The sequence below is a fragment of the Pinus tabuliformis genome, chromosome 8 (assembly GCF_031772625.1).
Source record: "Pinus tabuliformis cultivar Carrire ecotype Pingquan chromosome 8, CPIR1, whole genome shotgun sequence".
Classification (NCBI taxonomy): domain Eukaryota; kingdom Viridiplantae; phylum Streptophyta; class Pinopsida; order Pinales; family Pinaceae; genus Pinus; species Pinus tabuliformis.
In genome coordinates, this window is record NC_142294.1 from 23,545,146 (window position 1) to 23,570,367 (window position 25,222).

At 38.3% G+C, this 25,222-nt stretch overlaps 1 pseudogene; it reads left to right on the plus strand.

Annotated features, from left to right (window-relative positions):
- Positions 1–3,450: 3,450 nt before the first annotated feature.
- LOC149233958 (protein CHUP1, chloroplastic-like) overlaps positions 3,451–25,222 on the plus strand; it is a 78,109-nt pseudogene continuing 56,337 nt past the window's right edge.

Below are 25,222 nucleotides of genomic sequence, written 5' to 3' on the forward strand. Positions count from 1 at the left end.
CATTACGAACTGGGGTCCAATGTGGTTATCCCTTTGAATACAGAAGATAATCAAGCTCCACACCCAACACCCACCAGCCAATTGGCAGTTCCCTCTTGGAATTGCGCAGATCTAGCTGCCAATCTCCCGAGAAGTTCCCCAGAGAAATTGCACAATCCCTGCCTGCTGACCCCTCATGAAGCTCAACCCGTTCCTCTAGAAAAATGTGCAAATTTGGTTGTCTATCCCCTGCTGACTGTTCATTCTGGAAAATGCACAGAGCATGCCTACCTTGCCTTCCAACAACCTAGACTATTCCTCCCAAAATTTGTGTAATTTTGCCTCCCAACTGAGCTAGACCTTGCAGTCAGTCACTGTCAATTCAGATCACCTGTCTCCATCTCTCATTGACTCTTGCACAATTTTTATCAACATTTTCCCAAAGCCATCATCCCACATCACAACCCTGCTGCCTCTCCCAGTCACTTACATTTGAATGATCGTGTGTCATGGTAGACTACGAGGTTTTGGATTTGATGTTATCTCGTCATGAGTGACTGCAGGTACAGGTACACCAACAACATTGTCAAGACGATGAATGGGATGAACGAAGGGAGCACATGCAGATGGACAAGTTCACCAACGGAAGAACGAGTGAAGCATGCAAAGCGTACAAACGCGATGAACATGGACCTTCGCGAATAAGTGAGCCTGTGAAGCCTTCTAGCATGAAAGCAAGGAACAACATGCTAAAGCTTCATCAAGAGAACCAAGGACCATCTAAGACTCTGTGACCTCACCTTGCAGAGGTGAAGCTATGGTACCAGCAATGTCATGTCTAGTCATGTCGAGTCAATTCATGAGTCATGTTGCCCACATCTCTACTATGGGCTTGTTTTCAATCAATGTGATGTAACATGGAAGTCCAAGAGACCCACTTGTTGAACATTGAGTCATGTAAGTTGGAAAGTCATGGAAGTCGAATGGCCATGAGGATAGTCGAACAACCAGAAGGGTCAATTTCACCCTTGGCTATAAATACCCCCCTCATTTGTACATGAAGGAACTTTTTCACCTCAGCTCCTCCCACATAGCCAAGAGAGTCTATATTTCCTTTGGTAAGTAAGTAGTGGCTCCAACACCCTGCTGACGGGGTTAGTGATGTATGGTGTAACAATGTGTCTTGGAAATTTCACTTAATTTAGAAGCCTGTCAAGAGGCCAACACATTTTCACACATGTATTGTATTTGTTGTAAGACTGATCATTAACACTTGTAATGCATGTTGCTTTAACCATGTGTTCTACATCTGAATTGATTCATTTGTTGTAATGCATAATCTATCAATGGAAATTTGTTGTATATGTTGTTAATGCTGTCCCGTTCGTGTCGACTGCTCTACCGAACATTAGACAGGCCTTTCATATGAATCTAGCTGTAATAACCGTTGCACTCGTCTCGGACTGATCCATGAGTGTTGCCCATGTTATCTTACCTTGTATGTTGTGACTGCAGCATCTTAGTGGACTGCTCTACCGAAAGCTGTGTATGTCCTTTGTGTTGTGTGTTCCTAGTCGAGTCAGGATTGATCCCTTTAAACCTGGAGCTCACCTTCACCTTTTCCCCTCACAGTGAAAGAACCATCGACACAAGTACAATTACACTCACCAGGCACGCGAACCTCACTTCTCGAAGACAAATCAAACCACTCTCTGGTGCTAACAAGAAAGAGTTGAGGCAAATCCTTAAGACAATGGCAACTGGGCCATCATACCGGATGGGACTCCCACACCAAACGGTGTGAGGTCTAGTTGGGACTTCATACTAGGGTGATCCCCTGAATGTTGACGAGTCCAGCATTGTCAACATTTTTGGTGCTAGAAGGAGGGCTGCCCATTGTACATGGATGAAGTTCCCCTCACACTCATTTTACAAACATCTAGTCAAGGTAGTAACTTGCACTCTCTCTCACCTACACGCAACTCAGCAGTTGGTTACTCCTCACCCACTAGTGTTTAGCATGAGAATTTAGATCAACACTTTCGCTCTGTTCGCCCCATCACTCACCAGTTTGCAAAAGAAATAGAACTGATCCCAGACAGACAACATCTTCCACGTGTAGTGAGGAAGCCATAGGCCACTCCCACGAGTGTTGTTGTATCATCATTGGAAGAAGCAACCCTCACCACACTTGAAGGTCTAGGAGAAGCTATCAAAGACGAAAATAAATCTCCCATCCTCTGGCAAAGTGAACAAGGCACTCTTGTGATCTTGGGATCAGACTTTGGTATAGGAGGCAGAGGGGAATGCAGCGGCGAAGTTAGAGACAGGCCAACAGACTCAAAGTCAGACACATCAGACTCCAAAGAAGAGGAATATTATGAAGAAGATGAAGAGATGCCGGACCCAAATCTTGAATGGATGACATAGGGACCATTGGCTTTCCCATTTGTTCTGCACAAGTTACCGAAATGAGCGGAGAGAATGAACATCAAGTTTAACCCTGACAGTGTGGTGAAGGCGGAAGACCACTTAGACAACTTCTACCTATAGCTATAGACCCTTGAGGTACGTTATGATGATGTAGCATGTAGATTGTTTCCATGTACCTTGGACGGTCGGGTAGCTGCTTGGTATCACAACCTTCCACCTAACTCCATACAAAACTGGGGTTCTTTCAAACGTCTGTTCCTTGAGAAGTTCACTAATGACAAGACCCCAGCCATGCTACTCAAAGAGTTGGGAAGCCTCAAGATGGAGGGAAAAGAAAAAGTGAAATATTTCAATCAGAGGTTTACACGTATACTGAATAGGTTCCCAACAGACACTAAGCCTCATGACTCTATCACCACTGATTACTACACATCCGCACTGCCAACGAGCATTGTGCAATTCGTCAAGCAAGCTGCGAGTCCAACACTATTGGAAAATTGTGAAGAGGCTATCAGTGTTGAGAAAGACCTGCATGTAGTTGGAGTCATCAAGTATGATCAATCGACAAAGGACTCCAAGGATACGAGCAGGCAGTCCCAAGAAACAGCGAGCAAGGGTAGAGACAAGGAAGCAACTAACATTGAGACCCTCACTCGTCTTGTCAAGAGCTTTTCCACTGAAATGTCTGAACTCAAACAATGTGGATCAGACACATTTGCAAGTAGTCACCCGCCTAGGCAGAGACAGGAAAGCAGCGCATCAAGCAGCGGCCAGTTCATTCCAAAAACTGCATAAAAGCCTGTGTTCCAGCTCAAACAATGTGCAGACCTGAAATTTTGTTCTTTCCACAAAGAACATCATCCTGAGAACTCTTGTCTAGGCTGGAAGCGAGTCACAAATACTTTTTACAGTCATACACTCAAGGTGGGAAGCAATATGCAGGAGCAACCAAAAGACATGTACAATGATGAAGAGGTTGCACCTGATGAGCCATCAAGCTCTGAGCATGTGGTGAACACATATCAGTGCTCACAAACAATGGCAAAGACAAACACCGAGAAGCAGCCCCGGAAACAAACTGACCATTACAGTCTTAGAAGCAAAGGGGCTCCCCCCACACTAAGGGAGATGCAAGAAAAGGTTAGACTACTGATAAGGAAGATCGACCCACCGACTCCCTCAAAGCAACAAACACAAAGAAAGTCTGGGAAGACAGTAGTGGAAAAGAGTACATCCATGAGCAACAAGTTGTGAAACACTCCACTAGAAAATACGAACATCCGTTCAACCCTGGACACCTCGGTGAGTCAACCACCTTTGGACTACAACATTGTTGATGACATGAAGAAAACTCGAGTGAACATCAGCTTGTTCGAGTTGGCTAAGAGCCAGAGTTAGCGAGATATCCTACTGTGCGCTTTGGGACAGACAGCAGTAGACAGTGAAACCTCTACTAGCAAGGGAGCAAGTGTACCCCCTATATCACTTTCAACTGTGCTCAATACACTCTAGATGGAAGAAGAAAACTTAGGTTGCCCTCCATTCTTGCTATCTTTTGAAATCTTCAACTACAATGTTCACAACTGTTTGGTTGATTCCAGTGTGGCAGCCAATGTCATGCCGCTCTCCATCGCTAAAAGGATCAATGCACAGTGGAGCGAGACATCCACGTGAATCATCCAACTTGATCGAACATCAGTACCAACCATTGGTGAATTATGAGACGTGATCATTCGACTATCCCATGACAGTTGAGTGCACCAATGTATCAACATAGTGGTTGTGGACATCCCAGAAGCGTATGGTCTATTACTCAGTAGGGACTGGTCCAACAAGTTGGATGGATATTTTGCTATGGACTGGTCTCACATGTGGCTTCCACACAAGGGCAAGTGCAACCAAATCTGGGTGGAATCTGAGAGGTACATGAAGCATAATGTCACTCCCATCAATGGTGAGAATGAACCGTTGGCTCTCGTAGAACTCATGTTTGGCAACTGCCTCCTTGAGACAACGTTGGGGTGTTATCCTGCATGGCCAGCTCCAACCCCACCAGACACACAATTGGGACTCCTTCCTTGCCCAACTGATGGTAATGAAACTTGTACAACACATTGTACCAATAGTAGCAGTAGTAGCAGTGACAGTAGTAGTAGCAGTACTAGCACATCAAGTGGTCTGTGTATAGATGAGTTGTGGACTTTGTACTTTGACGGATCAAAGACACAGGATGGCTCAAGAGCCGGGTGTGTTCTGATCGACCCTTGCAACAGGAAGCATCTGGTGTCAAGCCGCTTGGAGTTTGAGTGCACGAACAATGTAGCAGAATATGAAGCACTCGTGTTGGGCTTGCAGAAGGCCATCAACCTCAAAGTGGTCATGCTTAAAGTGGTAGGTGATTCAGAGATAGTGGTATGACAGGTACATGACACCATTCACTATTTATCACCACATCTAAAAAACTACCAAGAAGAGGTATGGCAACTAATCTCAAACTTCCAAGCATTTAATATCATTGTTGTGCCGTGTATGCGTAATGCAGCTGCCAATGCACTAGAAAATGTAGCCTCAAGAATGTCACCGATTAGGGATAGATTTACTATTGAAATTTTGTACAAACCATCTATCTCGGACAACATAACTAACTTACGCATGTTTAATGATGATCAACAGATACTACATTTTATGGCCAACGCTGATGTTTTCAAAGATGCAGCAATAGACGACGATGAGCACGAGCGCTCTCTGCAAATAGGAGTTGATGACATGAAAGGCCACATTATCACAAAAGGTGTGGTATCACTGGAAAAGCTATATGACTTGCAAGAGCGGTTCCAAGGGCCAAGGAACAACAAGACCCATAGTTCCACCATGAGGCACAAACTGATAAACCTGGGAATAGAAAAGGATCCAAAGTTTGTTAATCTTGGCACATGTTGTACATAGCAAGAGTGGCAAGCCTTCATCCACTTGTTCAAACAGTACCGAGATGTGTTCGCGTGGATGTATGATGACTTGAAAACTTATGACACACGGATCATCCAACATATCATCCCAATCAAGGAAGGGGTCAAGCCATATCAACAAAAGCTGAGAAAAGTACATCCGTCACTTGAACCCCTCATACAGAAAGAGCTTACTAAATTGTTGGATGCATAGATCATATATAAAGTTCGTCATTCCACTTGGGTCTCCAACCTTGTGCCTGTACGAAAGAAGTCCGGGGAAATCTGCTTGTGTGTCGATTTCCAGAATGTTAACCGCGCCTTGGACAAAGATAACTAATGGACCATATTTTGCAAATAGTATCTGGGGCACAGATGTTCTCTCTCCTTGACAATTTTTCAGGATACAATCAAGTTCTGGTAGCAGAACCTGATAGACTCAAAACTACTTTCCATACCAAGTGGGGTACGTTCGCATATAGACGAATGCCATTTGGGCTTGTAAACACACGCGCAACATTTTAGCGCGCTATGGACATCACCTTTCACAGGCTCATTGGGCAGAGTGTGGTGGTATACCTCGATGATTTGATTGTGTTCTCAAGAAGACGAGAAGACCACATATGCCATCTTAAGAAAAATTTTGAGCGATGCCGAAGATACGGGAATTCCCTTAATCGCAAAAAGAGTGTATTTGTCATGTTAGAGGGGAACCTCCTCGGACACATTGTTTCCAAGAGCGGGATCAAGGTGGATCTGGACCGTGTCTAAGCTATCAAGTGGATTCCTCACCCAGTCAACACGAAAGCTATGCAGTCCTTCTTGGGAAAGATAAACTTCCTCCAGAAATTCATCGTGGATTATGTGCAAATAGTCAAGCCCATGCAGGACATGATTAAGAAATATGTAGTCTACACCTGGGGCAAGAAAGAAAAACACACATTCAGCCAGATTAAGGAATACATCATCGAAGCACCCACACTTTACAACCTAGATTTCAAAAAAGATTTCCTACTATACACCTTTGCTTCCGATAACTCACTAGCTACAGTACTCACTCAGAAAGACGAAGCTAATGATGAACACCCCATCTCTTTAATGAGTGCAAGCATGTAGGGACTAGAGCTTAACTACCCCACCATTGACAAACAAGCTTATGCAGTTTACAAGGCAATGAAACACTTCAGGCCCTATTTGCTAAAGAACCATTACATAGTCTTCGTTCCCCACCCAGCAGTTCGTACATTGCTAGTTCAACAAGAGTTGGGAGAATGACGTGTGAACTGGATGTTTGTAAGAATATGATATCGAAATCAAGCCAGTACACACAATCAAAGGACATGGACTCTACATACTTGCAGCTGAAGTAGTACATGCTCCGGAGAACAAAGAAGAGCTTGATGGTTGGGAGTAGGAGATTGAAATGTATGAAATAAGGTGAGCAAACCCCATAGAAAATGAAACCTCTTGGTATGCATATGTACGCCAATACCTTGAGAATGGCACTGTACCCTCTCACTTTTCTATTAGACAGAAGAGGGCATTGCACCTAAAAGCCTTAGCATATCAATCGGTGCACAGAGTGCTTTACAGAAAGCACAGTAATGGAGTTTTTCTCAGGTGCTTGGAGGCACAGGAATCAGAGAAGGTACTTCAATATCTGCATGACGGACCCATCAGGGGTCACTTTGTGGGAAATACCATGGCACACAAGGTTATGCGAGCTGGTTTTTACTAGCCCACATTATTCAAGGATGTGCATGCCTATGCCTGCAAATGCCTGGTCTGTCAGCAATGCGCTGGCAAAACACGAAGATCAACAACCCCACTACACCCTATTGCAGTGACTGAACCATTCCAACAGTGGGGCTTGGACATTATTGGGGAAATTTTCCCTCATTCATCAAAGCAACACTGCTATATCCTAACAGCAACTAACTACTTCACGCAGTGGACAGAGGCAGTTTCACTCAAATAAGTGAACAACCAAGAGGTCATCAGCTTCCTCTAGCAGAATATCATCTCACGCTTCGGCATTCCGGTATCACTTGTTTTTGATAATGCAACTTATTTTTCATCTTTGAAACTCTATGACTTTGCATTACAGAATGGTATTGTGTTAAAGCATTTATTGAATTAATAACCGCAAGGAAACGGTCTAGCAGAGTCTACAAACAAGAACCTCATCCGTATAATCAAGAAGACCATTTTCTCTGAGTAACGTAACTGGCATACTGCCCTGATGAATGCACTATGGGCTAACTGTGTAACACCTAATCCCTCTCTAAACACCTCATCGTACTTCCTGGTCTACGATAAAGAATCCATCCTCCCACCAAATATCTACTTGCCTTCTCTTCAGCTTTCCCAGGAATCCCAAGGCAAGCCTTGCCAGCTAGTTCGACGTAGGATGGATGCTCTCCATAAGCTCTAGGAAGAAAGGATGAAAGCAAAAGAAAAATTCATACTCCACCAGAACCGTATCAAGAGGTGGTTCAATAAGAATTTTGCAGGGAAAGCTAGCTTCGATGTGGATGACTTAGTTCTGAAATGGGATAAACCCCATGAAGACAAAGGAAAACATATGAAGTTCCAGTCCCTATGGATTGGCCCATACACAGTTCACGAGAATCTTGGCCCATACACATATCATTTGCGATCACTCGACAGGAGGATTGACAACCTTCTCGTCAATGGCCAAGATCTCAAGCATTATTTCCAATAGGTCGGGCCGCGCCTATGCCATGTACATAGTCTACTTGATGCTTGTTGTTTTCATTCGGTTTGTTTTGCTTATTGCCTTTGCTTTCGATTTGTTTTATTATTCTTACTATTTTTGTTCACATTCATTTGGTTTGATTAATATATTACTATTTTTATTTCTGGAAATAAGTGCTGCCAACCACTACGTTCTGGATTTTGAATAGAGTATGTGGTTGAAATTTGAAGAGACTCATGACACTGCAGCACTTGGCTAGTCTTGTGTCCATTTTCTTTGTGCTTGGTTACAACCTTCGGCCAATGAAGTCCTGACGGAAAATATGAACCATTTGTAAGGGAAGATTTGGTCCAACCATGAACCTATGTCCACACTGGGAAGACCCAATGCTTGTACTCAGCCTTCTGCTCTATGTGTTGAAGCTAATCCAATTAGTAGAAACGGAGAAGGGGAAATATCTAAATGAGCAAACCTATGTTAGAGGTCTTACATGCTTCTCTAAAGGAACAACCTCTTCTGCTCTCAATAAGTCAGGATCCCTCTTCTGCCCCAAAAATAAATAAGTGCCTATGCACAGTTCTCTTGAAAAATACAAAGGCGAAAGAAGAGAAAGGCTTCCTGCACAGAGAGGTGAAGCATGCAACTCCACCAGGGTACTGACCAGGCTCGCTGGCAGTGGAGCAATGTGTGTGTTCCTGCGTGACTCTGCCAGGGTATTGTCCAGGCTTGCTGGCAGCGAAGCAACACCAGAGATGAAAACTTATACTCTGAAAATCTTCAACTCGCGAACTAAACTACCCTTCCCAGATTCGAAACACTGAGATCTAAGCTGAACTTTTGATTTTGTTTGATTGAGTTGGCAAAGGGTGAACCATGTATGTCCATGGGGTAAGTGGGGAAACTGAAGTAACCTGCACAACGATTCAATACTTCCTGAAAGACCAAGGCCCTGTGCTAGAAATGAACCAAAATAGAGAATTTGGAGTTCTACCAGAGTGTCGCCAAGTGTTGTAACGGCTACAACCACCCTCCAAAATTTTTTCCTACACCAATTTCAGAGCCTCCCTTGGCGAGTTTCACTTGATGACAGCACACACTCGATTTCACTCCGTGAGCTCATGTGGGTCTTTACATTTGCCTTTCTTTTTTATTGCACTCAAATCTCTACATGTTGATGTCTAAGTCATGCTTGCGACCATTTTCTAGATATGCTCAAAGCCTTTGCTTCATATGTGTTTGTTGTATTCACCATGAAGGCATCTATCACACTCACACACAGAGTCATATTCACTGTCATGCAAGCGTCATCTCGATCATGAACAATCAATCACAAGTGTCCTGATTTTCGCTTGCACCGTCGTTCAGTCATGTTGAACATGTGTGTCCGGATGGTTTGGTCATTTCATTGTCAAGTCATGCGAGTGTGTGTCTGTATGATCACCTATGCATTTTTTTACTATTCACATACTTAGACATTTGTGCTGAAGTTCTGATGACCAGACTCCTCACTAACATCCAGATCGTCACCCTGCTTTCAACTCGATCGACTATCGACCAAAACAGCGTAGAAGAACCAAGCTAATTCCTTCAAGCTGTGTTTCCCGTAAGAAATTCAATCAGCACTCATGCTAGCCACCTGGACAATCCACCAATTGTTCATCTCAAAAATTTCATAGTGCTCATGAGCAGGCTTCCCACTGCTCATCAGTCAGCTCAACTTTGAAATTGCGCAGAGATGACCAGCAAGCCGGCCTCCCAAACTTAATTCAAATTTCCTAGCCCGCAGCTCCTAGCAGCAGACTACCTGTTCCCTCCAAGAATTGCCCAGTTTCTGCTGCCAATGACTGAGCAGCCAACTAGCAGTTCCCTCCGGGAGTTGTGCAAGTCTGGCTACCAGTGACCCCAGCAACCAACTGGCAGTTCCCTCTGGGAATTGGGCAGATCTAGCTACCAGTGGCCCAGTAGCCAACTGGAAGTTCCCTCTGGGAATTGCGCAGATCTGGCTGCGAGTGACCCCAGGAGCCAACTGGAAGTTCCCTCTGGGAATTGCCCAGATCTGGCTGTCAGTCTCCTGGGAATTTCCCCAGAAAAATTACGCAATCATTGTCTGCTGACCCCTCATGCAGCCCGACCCGTTCCTATGGAAAAGTGCGCAAATTTGGCTGTCTAGCCCTTGTTCACTATTCGTTCTAGAAAATGTGCAGAGCATGCCTGCCTTGCCTTCTAACAACCCAAACTGTTCCTCCCAAAATTTGCGCAATTTTTCCTCCCAGCGAAGCTAGACCTTGCAGTCAATCACTGTCAACTTGGATCGCTTGTCTCCATCTCTCAGTGACTCTTGCATAGATTTCATCAGCAGTTGCCCGAATCCATCATCCCTCATCACAACCTTGTTGCCTCTCTCGGTCACTTGCATTCGAATGATCATGTGTCATTGTAGACTAGGAGGTTTTGGATTTGATGTCATCTTGTCATGAGTGACCGCAGGTACAGGTACACCAAAAAACATGTCAAGATGATGAACGGGATGAACGAAGGGAGAACATGTAGATGGACAGGTTCACCAACAGATGAACGAGTGAAGTATGCGAGGCATATGAATGCAACAAACATGCACCATCGTGAACAAGTGAGCCTATGAAGCCTTCCAGCATGAAAGAAAGGAACAACATGCTAAAGCTTCATCAAGAGAACCAAGGACCATCAAAGACTACGTGCACTTCACCATGCAGAGGTGAAGCTATGGTACACCATGAAGACATCCATCACTCAGCAGTACTCTCACTCGATTTGCACTCCAGCAACAGCACGAATGTACCAGCAATGTCATGTCTAGTCATGTCAAGTCATGAGTCATGTTGCCCACATCTCTATTATGAGCTTGTTTTCAATCAATGTGATGTAACGTGGAAGTCCAAGAGACCCACTTGTTGAACATAGAGTCATGTAAGTCGGAAAGTCATGGAAGTCGAACGGTCATGAGGGTAGTTGAACAACCACAAGGGTCAGTTTCACCCTTGGCTATAAATACCCCCCTCATTTGTACATGAAGGGACTTTTTCACCTCATATCCTCCCACATAGCCAAGAGAGTCTGTAATATTTTCTTTGAGGAGTAAGTAGTGGCTCCAATGCCCCGCTGACGAGGTTAGTGATGTATGGTGTAACGATGTGTCTTGGAACTTTCACTTAATTCAGAATCCTATCAACAATCCAGCATGTTTTCACACATCTATTGTATTTGTTATAAGACTAATCTTTAACACGTGTAATGCATGTTGCTTAACCATGTGTTCCACATCTGAACTAATTCATTTGTTGTAATGCATAATCTATTAATGGAAATGTGTTGTATATGTTGTTAATGTTGTCCCGTCCGTGTCGACTGCTTTGCTGGACATCAGACAGACCTTTCACATGAACCTTGTTGTAACAACCGTTGCACTTGTCTCGGATTGATCTGTGAGTGTTGTACATGTTATCTTACCTTGTATGTTGTGACTACCGCATCCGAGTGGACTGCTCCACCGGAAACTGTGTATGTCCTTGTGTTGTGTGTTCCTAGCTGAGTTGGGACTGATCCCTTTCAACCTAGAACTTACCTTCACCTTTTCCCCTCATAGTGAAAGAACCATTGACACAAGTACAACACTCACCAGGCACGCGAAACCTCACTTCTTGAAGACAAAGCGAACCACTCTCCGGTGCTAACAAGAAAGAGTTGAGGCAAATCCTTAAGACAATGGCAACCGGGCCATCATACCGGATGGGACTCCCACACCAAACGGTATGAGGTCTAGTTGGGACTTCATATCAGGCTGATCCCCTGAATATTAGTGGATCCAACATCGTCAACAAGTATGTACACCTTAATAAATTTTAACACTCAAATTATTATACGAAATTAAATCTTTTATCTCACAAACAATAAAATTACATATACTTATTTAATGTATAACTATTATTATTATTATTACTATTATTAATTTTATATCTATTAAAACTATTATTACTCAGAACATTTTTCTAAACACTTTAAATGAGTCTTATCACATTATAAGCCTTTACAAAATTTATTTTTCCACAGTGAAAAAATCATCTCACTTTTCCAAAAACATTTGGATTCACAATTAATATGATGCAAAAATGGTTATAAAAATCACCTTATTATGTCACTACATAGCAGTGAGATCTATGATCCATGGATTTTTATTATTCCTATTGTACAAAATATTTGCAATTTGTTTTTATAAAGTTTACATAGTTCACCTTAGGATTTCATTTTTCTATGCAGTGATATGAGCTTAGCCACCACATCAAGGCTACGAAGCCCAATGCAACAACGAGCTCTGCCTTCAGAGGTGTCTTGTCATCCATAATTCATCGTCATCTGTTCCCTATTTTCCATCTTCTACCTTAGTTAATACTCGCCCACTGTTCAAGAAATGACAATTGTATTCCAAATGCAAATATAAATGAGACGGGACTGCATCACCAACCTTCAAATGCTCATTCCTATGATAATTTCAAATTAATCATATATGCAAACGTCCAAACAATCAAGCTCCTATCACAAATTAGACATCAATTAGTTTTGCAGAATTAATATACAATATCCTTTGTTATTAATGGTGGAAATTTTAAAATTCTAGATGCATAATTCTAGATTTAATGTAGTTTGTCATTGATGAATATTCATTATGATTTCTAGATAGGGTTTTCAATTTTCTTATAAATAACTACTTAATCACTTTTTACAGAGTGATATGGTGGCAAAGGTTGAAGTTGAGGCATCTGTACTAAGGCACACAAATGAAATTCTATGCAAGCAAGTTGAGGGCTTGCAAATCAACTGATTCAGTGAGAGTGAGGAATTTGTTTATTTCTGTTGGGTCAACTTATGTTTGTGCTATGAACTTCAAAATTTGCATACAACCACTGGAAAGATGTCGAGTGGACCTTAAGGATAGTTTGAGTCCAAAATCATAGGATATTTCTAAACAACTTATGTTGGAATATGCAGTGTTTGAACAATCATGACCTCAACAAAAATGCCAGTCATATAATGATTTAGAGAGCTTGTCATCTTATTTATCAAACACATCTGAAGTTGCAGAGTACATTGACTTCATCAAAGAAGTCTAGTTTGTTTCGCAAACTAAAGAAGTGGACTAAAAGTAGTGATGATTGCCAAATATTACATGGTAACTATCTTTTCGAGAAGAACTCTGAGAAGGGTCAGTTGGAGAGAACGAGTCTTAGGTGAAGGCATTCTATCATTGGATCAAAGGGGTCAATAGAACATCTGATAATGCAAAACAAGATAAGTTGTAAATATTTCTAAACCTACTAATTCTAGAGTTTCTTCTTTTGATTTGATAGATTCCCAACCTATGATGTCTAACCAACTTGAGGATTTACATAAGCCTCTTGTCTCAAACGCTAAATCATCTAAGCACACAAATTATGTAGTAGTGTCTTTCCAGATTTTATCAAAGTCGATTTATGGAGATTTAGACAATAAGTACCCTACATTCAAGGATAGACACAAGTTGATTATTCATAAAGATGAGCAGGGAGTTCCTTGGAAATATGAGCAAAGAGTTCATCTGAAAGATGAGGAGGGATTTCCTTAGAAAGATGAGCAGGGTAAGGTCGAAAAGTCACCATTAGTGTCCAAGCAGCCTGAAGTGACTCAAATGGCACAGGAAAAAGTTGAAAAGAGTGCTTTAAGAATAGCCAAGCCCCTTCCTAAACCTTTAGAAATTGTTGCTACAACCAGTGGCCTTCATAAGGGTCCCACTAGTGTGGTTCTAATACCCCCTTCCACCTCCACCCCCACTCCCACCCCCACCAACTACACATTGGGGAATTAAAGATGGATCAGCAACAACAACACCCCCACCTCCTCCCCCTCATCCTAAGTTTTCGACATCTGCTGCTAATATAATGCAAAGATCCCCACAAGTAGTTGAGTTCTATCAATCATTGATGAAGCAGGATTGTAAGAAGGATTCTTCTGGAAATACAGTTATGGATGTGCCAGACATGGCAAATGCTCATAGCAGCATGATTTGAGAAATTGAGAACCGGTCATCACACTTACTAGATGTAAGTATTTATATTTGTTTCAATTTTCCCATATTTTCCTTAGGTACCTTTTCTGTATATTAGAGACTAGCCATTGATGTTTTAGGCTAAATTTTGTTTTGTTTATTTTCCAAGTCTAAAGCAATAGATTATTGTTTATAAATTTTGAGCTATGCAGATAAAAGTAGATGTGGAAACCCAAGGTGATTTTATTTGATCCTTGGTAAGGGAAGTCAAAAGAGAAATGTACACTAACATTGAAGATGTTGTATCTTTTTTCTAGTAAAGTGCACTTCATTTCATTTCATTTCATTTCATGCATGTTTTCTTGTTACTATGCTGGTGGACAATCTTATTATGACAACTACATGAGCATAGTCCTTTCATGTTTCATGAATACATTGTAAAATCTTGCTTTGACTAAAATTTGTCTTTTACATTTGCATTTGAGTTACGTTTTTCTACTAATTTTTACGATAACATTTTAGTACAGGTTGATGAGAGAGCAATGCTAAAACATTTTGATTGACCTAAGAGGAAAGTTTATGTTATGCGAGAAACCACCTTTAGATATTGAGATTTGAAAAAGTTGTAATGTTAAGTTTCATCATATGAATGTGATCTACATCAGCCTTGTGTTGTTGCTTTGAAAAAGGCACTAGCCTTACTGGAAAACTGAGATGCTAAAATGCTCAAAAACCAGAACTCTGACTCTCTCAACTGTCAATTGGTGTTTTCTTAATTGTTGCCAATGTAGTAGACATGCTTTTTTGGGCAATTTATCTTTTTTATTGTTGGAATATACTCAACACAATAGGAATACATATTCAAATTCAGCATACCTTGATATGAATAACTTTAAACCTTTTTCGCAACTCTCTAAAAATAAATGGACTAAATGTCATTCTTTTAACTTTCGACGGGTGTGAATAGAGTGTCTATAAGCCCCTAAGAATGAGAGATATGGCAATGGCTCGCTACAAATAATTTCATATTCCGACTAACTGGATGCTTGATCATGGAGTTATCAGTAAGGTAACATTCTGAAATTTGAACTTGAGGCATCTACACTAGTCATGTTGAGGATGCCTATTGTTGTTTTGACCTTAATTGATACAATTACGATGCAATTGAGTTTAAGCGGTGTCAATATTTTGTTGGGCCTAGAAAGACAATACCAAATGTATGTGATTAAATGATAGGACATTTGCTTGGCTAAGTTTTGTCTGTTAACTTTGCTTGTAGGCTTTCAAGAACTTGAAATTGATATTCTTTATGTACAAGTAGATTGCAATAATAGTATTCACAGTGAATCAACTTTAGCAATAGATAAGTACAACAATGACAAGATATGTTGATTAGCTCTATCACGTATTTAAATTTCTAAACTCTAACAAAAATCAATTTTAAAAAATTCAATTTTGATGATGGATAAAAATTTGTATTTAGAAATTATATTGAGTAATAAATAAACAACGAGAAAAATGAAAATAAATAAAAATTATATAATAGTTATAAATCGAACTTTCACTCCCCATCTTCAACAATATAATTACTGAGATATTGTAACATGCATTTCAATAATAATTAATCATGAATAAGAATTTATATTTGGCAAAATTATATTTAGAAATTGACATGGAGTAAAAAGTTACACCTGCCACAAGTTTTAAAATCAATAATAACTTCTTTTTTATATCTATAAATCTAACAAATCATTAGGTAATACACATTATTTATATACCAAACAGTTTGAATTTTTTTTTTTTTTTAATATTGAAATTATAAACCATTCTAAACTTGTATGTTATAAAGTTTATTTTTTTGTTTAGTTCTATCATCCTTTTCATGGATAGGAGAAAATTAAAACAAGTCATCCTTAAGTTAAAGCGCAACAAATAGAAAGGGGTAGTGGAACGAATTTTTTGGTATCTCATAATTCCAAGTTATATATGTATATTTTGGTTTGGAAATATTAGTTCACAATCTAACCAATTAAAAAAATGTCATTTAAAATAATATTAAATCTGAATTATATATTTTGTATCATTAAATCAAAATTATAGATGTAAGTCAAATGATATAAAAAGGTTAAATTTATTATAATTTATTATTAATATAATTAAGTATATAAAAAGTTATTTTTAATTAATTAATTAGAAATAATATTAAATCTGAATTATATATTTTGTACTATTAAACCAAAGTTATAGATGTAAGTCAAATTATAAGAAAGAGTTAATTTTTTAATAATTTATTATTAAATATTAAATATATAAAAAGTAGGGGTGGTTGTTATAGATGTAAGTCAAAGTATATAAAAGAATTTAAAATTTTATAATTTATTATTGATAATAATTAAATATATAAAAAGTAGGGGTGGTTGTGGTTAATAATTTGAAGTTGAAAAGAGTGTTATTTTTTAATTTTAAATATTTAAATATTTTAAAAAAAAAAAATTCTAAAAAATTGAAATTTCAAAACAAGAGCCATGTGGTATCAAAAAGTAAAACAATGACATTGTCACAACATGGCTTTGGTTTAATGGGCCTAATGGTTAAGAGTACGTGTTTCTTCCTAAGAGGTCATAGATTCAAAACCAGAGGGGGTAGAGTATGTATGCCTTCATAGACTTTCAAATCGCTGTGCGGAGGTGGGTCTCTTGTCCCACAAACAAGGGGATCTCATACACTAATTTGGTGTCTAGTTTGGGTGTGACCTTAAAGTTGGATAATAATAATAATAATAAAGTTGATAGTTAACTTGAGTGAGCCTAATGGTTAAGAGCATGTGTTTCCTCCTAAGAGGTCACATGTTCAAAACTAGAGGGGGGTAGAGTATGTATGTCTTCATAAACTTTGCAGGTGATCCTGATCTTAAAATTAGATAATAATAATAATAATTTGGATATACTCATTCCAAGTGACATAAAAAAACTTTGACTTTAAAATTAGATAATAATAATAATAATTTGGATGTACTCATTCCAAGTGACATAAAAGACTTTGATTTTAAAATTAGATAATAATAATAATAATTTGGATATACTCATTCCAAGTGACATAAAAAACACGACATTGCCACCACATAACTCTGATTTATGAAATTTATAATTAATTTGGATATACCCATTCCACGTGGCAAGTGAGGGTGTAATAGTGACCTTATTGATGAAGGTTGGTAATTTTCGTTATCAATTAATCCCACGTGACCTTTTTTTCTACTGTATGTTAGTTGGCACACCTAATAAAGCATGTGACATTGAAAGGATGCTTACTTGTTCCCATTGACTCGTAAAATTAAAGTCATATTCCATGAGGAACATTGGCGTGTGGACATGTGGGTATTTTCCACGTGGCACATAACTTACTGACACGCATTTGGGAACGGTAGAGAGGACCCTTACGCGGCATCGTATTTAGATAACTCTGAAATTATATCGTCAGGTGGCATAAATATGTTGGAATTGGCAGACGATTATTAAAAGAGACAAACGACTTACATGTGCTCTGAGAAGTTATAGGTTAGACTTCGTCTTCTCTTATGTGTTTTTTCGTTGTGTAACGCAATGAATTCTTTTTCAAAATATGTGTCATATACAACCACATTTATTTGTGTGTCATATACGTTGATCTTGTATACGTGTCATATGCGTTGATATGTACATTAATTTAAATACATATAATTTTTATATTGCAAGATGTTTTTGCATAAACTTTATAAACCATTTACATGATTTCACTTGTTATTTGATAATTTATATATCATTTTCTCTCTTTTAAAATTAATTGCTCTAAAACAATGAATTTTTTTCCTAAATGATTCATATGATGGTATTTGTTATTTGATGATTTATATGGTAATTTCATAATTGTAGTAGGTAAATATGAAAAGGTAAACATGTATTCATATGATGTTATTTGTTATTTGATAATTTGTATGGTAATTTCATTATTGTATTAGGTAAATGTGAAAAGATAATCATGTATTAACATGATGTCATTTGTTATTTGATAATTGCATGGCAATTTCATAATTGTATTAGGTATATGTGAGAAGGTAAGCATAATTTAGAGATGCATGTTAGTGAAAATTTGAAATTCCATCTATTCACATAAAGGAGACCATGAGAAATCATGTGGTGTAGACAAGTTTGTTTGAATGGGGTTTAGTCCCCACTAGGTTTGAGATTCAAACCTCATGGGGAGGGATTGAGGATAGAAGCCACTTTTGGGGGAATTAAACTATATTAAGGGGTGTCCAAACCTGATCGAGCTTCTCACAATCTTGGTGATAAAATCCATCCCACTAGTGGATAGATTGTTATTCGTCCAATAGACAGGTTGGCCCAAGCCTAGGCTCAACCGAGTTACACAAAAAAAGGAGACCGGGAGAATATGTCAACATCTTTCATTTATAACCATAAGATAAAGATTTGGATTAAAAGAAAAGTTGGATCAATATGGGAGATGCTTATAGACAAATATAAAGTTTTATTGCAATATATATTAGGTTTTATCAACTAATTTATTCGTATACCATTAAAAATTAAATAATTTTGTATATCCAATAAAGGAGATAAGTAATGTTTATTTCTAATATTTATATAATACTTAGTTGTATAACACACACATATATAGAAAGGGAGGGGATACATATGATTTTCTTTTTATATTATAATAATACGAATATAATCTAATTTTGTCTAAAGTTAGTTGCTTGGGTGGTTGGAAGCATAGTTTGTTCTCCCATCTACCTTAGCGTAATTCCAAGGCACATGTTTGATCATTGTGATAAGGCTCGAATAATAGGTGTCCCCACCCACATGACAGCTTGGGCCTTGCTAACTCATAATTTATTGGAAGAGTAAACACCCCCACCCATGTGATGTCTCAACTCCTAAGTTATTAGTATATCTGGATTTCACACTATTGGATATACTCTTGGTGTTACAATGGCAGACTAAAGATTTGATCATGAGCCTTTCCTAGATTACTCGAATGTGATATTGATTCACCATGGTTAAAATAATAATAATAATCTAATTTTTAGGCCACTACCTCAGTGTATGACATTCCCTTGTTTGTGGGATAAGGGCCTCCCAGAAAGTGAGTATATTTTATATTGTAATAGAAAGGAGATATGTACTATTTATTTCCAATACTCATATAATGCATAATTTTAAAACACACACACACATATGTATGTATGTATGTATGAGATGTGTAATGATTTTCCTTATATTATATAATAATAATAATCTAATTTTAAGATCATGACCCTCTTGGTGTATGATATCCCCTTGTTTGTAGGATGAGGGAGCCCTCTCTTGCAACGATTTGAGTACTAAAGTCTATGGAGGTGTACATCCTATACCCCCTGTGGATTTGAAGATATGACCTCTTAAGAGGAAATACATGTTCTTAACTATTAACTGCCCCCCGCCCCCCAAAACATGCACACACATATGTACTAAAGAATTAGGAAAATAGTACTAAAAAATAATATAAATAAATAAATTAAGAAAATAGTACTAAAAAATAATATAAATAAATAAACATATATAGACACCAATATAGATTCAATTTAATTGAATTTTTTTTCAAAATAATTGATTTGATGTTTGATAGATTTGAAATGAAATTTTATATTTATTGATCTTTATAAAGATCATTATACTAATTCCAAGAGCTACAAATGTGAGAAGGAAATGATGCTTTACATCCACTTTAAGGATAGTGTCAACAAATAATATTAACCCCATATATGTGGAGAGGACATAATAGTGGGGAGAGATGGGTATGGAGAGAATAGATGGTTGAAGGAAGGTCCCTTTAACATGTTCATCCTTAAAATAGGTTTGCACCTCCCATTTCAATTATGTTGATTATACAAAAAATAATGAGTAGAAGAAGGTAGAATTGTGAGTATGGAGGCATATTTCCGTAGGTAGACAGAGCACCCCTTAGGTTGGAGGATTCATAATGGTTTAAAGTGGCATTCTTTAAACCATTTATCCTTTCCCACCATTATTATGTCCTCTCTACATATGTGGGGTTAATGTTGTTTGTTGACACTTATCCTTGAATTGGATGTAAAGCATCCATTCCTTTTTGCATTCTCACCCCTAATATGATTATAATGGTTTTTATATTAAGATCAATTTTAGTTTCAAATATATTAGACACCAATTTTCTACATTGTTGTTAAAGAAACCACCCTCGAACCATCTATCCTCTCCACACCCATCTCCCACCACTATTATTTCCTTTCCATGTATATGGGGTTAATATTGTTTGTTGACACTTATCCTTGAAGTGGATGTAAATCACCAATTCCTTCTCGCACTAGCACCAACATAACCAAGCATTGTGCAAATACTTTACTACTCCTTGGAGTCTTGGAGCTCCCTTAATTCTAACTTTCCACCGTTTTGTGCTTATGTGATGCATAAATTGTCATGGATATTCCATTGAATAGTTTTTCATAACATATCTACTAGAATTATGCTTAAAATCTGAAATCTACACCATGAGGGTTAATTTCTCCTTAGATCTGTGGATTCCTTAATTAGTTTGTTATGCTTATGCATGTAATAGATAAAATATGGAGAAAATATAGAACATCAAAATAAAAAATCACAAAAGACAAATTAACACAAGATATAACCTAGGAAACCCTTCCAGGAGAAAACACGAGATTTTTCTTCATGCTTTCTCTAAATGGAAATAGATGAAAGTACAGAGAAGTGAGGCATGTCGCCCATGGGATTCTATAGTGCAAAAAATCTCTCTATTTTCTCTCTCCTTATCCACTCTCGGCTACTCTACTCATATATGGAACAACTTGCACTTGAATAGAATGAAACCCCTTTTCCTCCTTGATCTGAAATGGAGCAGATTAATAATGTTGTGCTAATTCCCCATTCAGAATAACCCAAGATGCTTATCATTTTCTTATCAAGTATTTAAGGATTAACTATTTTTTCTTAAGTAACTGATTCCCATGAGAGTTTCTTATGTAAATGTTATAAACAATTTAATATAAAACATTTGTTGAACAACAACAAAATAACAAAAAAGAACATTAAAATACAACACAGAGATTTGATGAGGAGCTCACCCCGCCTAGGCTACGTCTCCTTGGTCCATCTTTCAATGCTTGGGGCTCTCTATTATGCTCAAAATTACAACAAAAGTGTGTTTACAATGCTCAAATGCCTCTGAAACTTGTCTCCAATGAGTTTAGAATTCCCAAAACTGACTATTTAGCCTCTTTTTGCTTCTAATTTGGATAAGAACTGAAGAAGTTATGACTTCTCCTAGTTCTCCCACTATTTATTCCACAAATTGCTCCAAAATCGACATAATCCCACAAATTCGCTCTGAAATCCGCTAACCGAGCGAATATTTCGCTGCGTCGCGAGACATAACATGTCGGCTATATTGCAAATCGCAATCGGCGTGAAAACCCGATGGATGGTCTGGTAAACAAAGCGGTGATTGTGTGATGCGATATCAGCAGACCCTACGGGAACTTACACTACAACATATAAAATATTTTGTTCGAGCAGTATATCGCAATCGGAACTCATCGCATTTCGCTATCAATGGATAATCCTTGTATCATATATATATATATATATATTGACAGGTACTAGGTGCGATATGCAATTGCGATATATTGCATCGCAACCCTGACTGTGTCGGGGGCCGATTCTATAACTCCTCCTTTCCTGCGATTGCGATATGTGATATCGCAAATCGCAATCGGCACTGCCTGGGGGTCAATTCTTAACCTGATCCACCTGCGACCTGTGATATGCGATATGCAAGGGCCAATGGAAGCTTGCCACTTGGCGCCTTCTCACTCGCTGGGACCTTTGCCACGTCATCCAATCCTACCATGTTGACAAGTCAAACTTGAACTTTGACTTGCTCTAACTTTTTCATACAAGATCGGATTTGAGTTTCGTTTGCACTGTTGGATTCAGAATGATGAGATCTTCGATCTGAAGCTAAGTTTAATAAGATTTTGACACTTTGATTTTTGAGCATAAACTTGAGCACCTGATCACTCCTCTCCACTGGAAGCATTTTGAACTCCAAAAGATTATATTTATTTATTGAACAAATGAGGGTATTGTTCCCTTACCTTCCCCTCTTCAATCCATTTGGCCTTTCATGGATTTGTACCTTTGAGATCCACTCAAAGATAATCAAGATTTCCCATTTTTTATGACCTCGTTCTTTTGTCAAGTATGGTGTCTTGGTGAAGTTCATCAAGAAATTCTGGAGAAAAATCTTCAATTGATGGAATTTGTGCACTTTCTCCTTGATATTCAATCAAAGGAGGCTCATAAAATCTCAAATTTTCAACATTAACAACGGAATAAATTTGCATATATTAAGGAAAATCAAGTTTGAAAACATTATTACCAATCTTTTCCAGAATTTTAAATGGACCAAAACGGATTGGTTTTATCTTTTTACCTTCACCTTGAAGCCTTTCCTTGCCAATGTATAACCAAACTTCATCACCTACTTGAAACTGATGATCCACACGATTCTTATCATGACTTGCCTTATACTTGCCTTGACTCTTTTCTATTTGTTCTTGAACTATTTGGTGAATCAACTGAATTTTCTCAATGAATTTCTTTGCTCTGGCTATGTCTCTATGTACATCTACAACTACATCTTTCTCGAAGATGAAATCCAAAGGCCATTTAGGCAAATAACGAAGACATGCCTCAAAAGGAAAAGTTAGAGTAGAAGAGTGTTTTGCTCAGTTGTAAGCATGCTGAATATAATGCCACTGTTCATCCCACAACTTAGGATGTTTGCTGCAATATCCTCTTAGCAAGTGAATAATTGTCATGTTAACCACTTCAGTTTGACCATCTGTTTATGGATGGAAGGTTGTACTTTTCTTTAACTTGGTGTCCATCAAGTTCCATTAATTTGGCCAAAAATTCCCAACAAATCGGGAATCACGATCACTTACAATAGAAGTAGGTAATCCAAAATGAGCCAATACATTTTGAAAGAAAATTTGAGTTGTTTGTTCAGTTGTAATTTGTTTTTTACAAGGCATTAGTATGCACATCTTGTTGAACCTATCCATAACTACATACAAATAATCATGACCTTTTCTGGATAAATGAAGACCTCCTAAAAAATCCATAGAAACACTCTCCCATGGACGTGAAGGCACTGGAAGTGGTGTGTACAATCCTAGTTTCCTATTACTAGACTTACTGAGTGCACACAATGAACAACCTCTGATAAAAGGTGACACGCTTTCAAGCATATGAGGCCAGTAAAAATACCTCTGAATATTTTCCACTGTTTTACTTAAACTAAAATGTCCATCAATAAGAGAAGTGTGCGCTTCCCTTGTAACATTTACTCTCTCTCCTTGTGGAAAACAAAGTTTTTCCAAATGATAAAACAGATTATCATGTACATGGTAGTCTAATTCCTTAACTTGGTGGCCTTGACTCAAGTTTGAATACACCTCTTGAAATTCAACATCATGTGCGTATTGTTCAACATAACTTTACGGAAAAATAGAATGATTCTTGAGTAAAATGGCTACTTTAACAACCAGTCTAGAAAGCATATCAGCAGCTCTATTATAGATACCTTTCTTGTACCTGATTACCAAGTGGAATTGTTGTAAGAATCCCATCCAACAAAAGTGCCTTTGATTGCTGCAATTTTGTTTGAGATTGTAGATATTGCAAAGGTTGATGATCGGTGTGAATAATGGTTTCTTTTCCCATCAAGTAATGCTTCCATTTATTCACACTTTGCACCAATTCGTAAAGATCTTTATCATATGTAGGATAATTAATAACATCGCCATTAAAAATCTCAGAATGAAATGAAATGGGCTTATCATGTTGTAGAAGAACTGCACCCGTGGCATAGTCACTTTCATATGTTTGTATATCAAATGGTTGTTTCAAATCCGGTAATGCTAAAACTGGGATGAACTGATATTTTCTTTTAAAGCATTGAATGATTTTTGTCGTTTTCCTCCCCACTGGAAGACAACTTTCACGCTGGTCAAAGCATGTAGTGGAGCTGCTATGGAGGAGAAATTGGAAATGAACTTCCTCCAACACTGCATTGCTCCTAGAAAACTCCTTACTTCTATGACTGATTTGAGTATTGGCCAATTCACAATGACAGAAACTTTAGAGGGGTGAATCTTCATGTCACCTCCTCCAACTACGTGGCCCAAATACACTAAGGAATTTTTCCTGAATTCACATTTAGACATATTCAGAAATAATTGTTCTTTTTTCAAGACATCCAACACTTCCCTCACATGATTGACATGCTCTTCTCGTGATTTGCTGAATATCAAAATATCATCTAAATAGACAATTACAAACTCATCAAGAAAGGATCTTAAAACATCATTCATAACTCTCATGAATGTAGTTGGAGTGTTGCAAAGACCAAAAGGCATAACCAACCACTCAAACAATCCTTGTTTGGTTTTAAAAGCAATATTCCAAATATCCTCCTCAGCTATTCTAACTTGATGATATCCACTTCTCAAGTCTAATTTAGTGATATATATTTCATTCTTCAACTAATCTAGCAAATCATCTATTATGGGAAGTGGGTATCAATTCTTTATGGTAATTTTATTCAAATCTCAGTAATATACACACATGCGCCAGGTTCCATCTTTCTTGGGTACCAAAACAATTGGTGAACCACATGGCAAAGTAGAGGGACAAATTACACCTTTATCTAACAATTCCTGGACTTGTGTCTTAATTTCTAAGATTTCCAGAATCGACATTCGATACATACCGATGTTTAGGAGTGGAGAGTCTTGCTATAGCTGAATTTCATGTCGAATTCCCCTTTTTGGTGGCAATCCCTTTGATTATTTAAACATGCCTCCATATTAATTGACCACATCAACCAATTCATCTTTCAACTTCACGTCATAGCCTACAAAGGATTTATGCTCTATCTCAATCTTCTGCTTGATCATAAGGAGCACGAGACTCTTGTTGGAATTGACCAGAC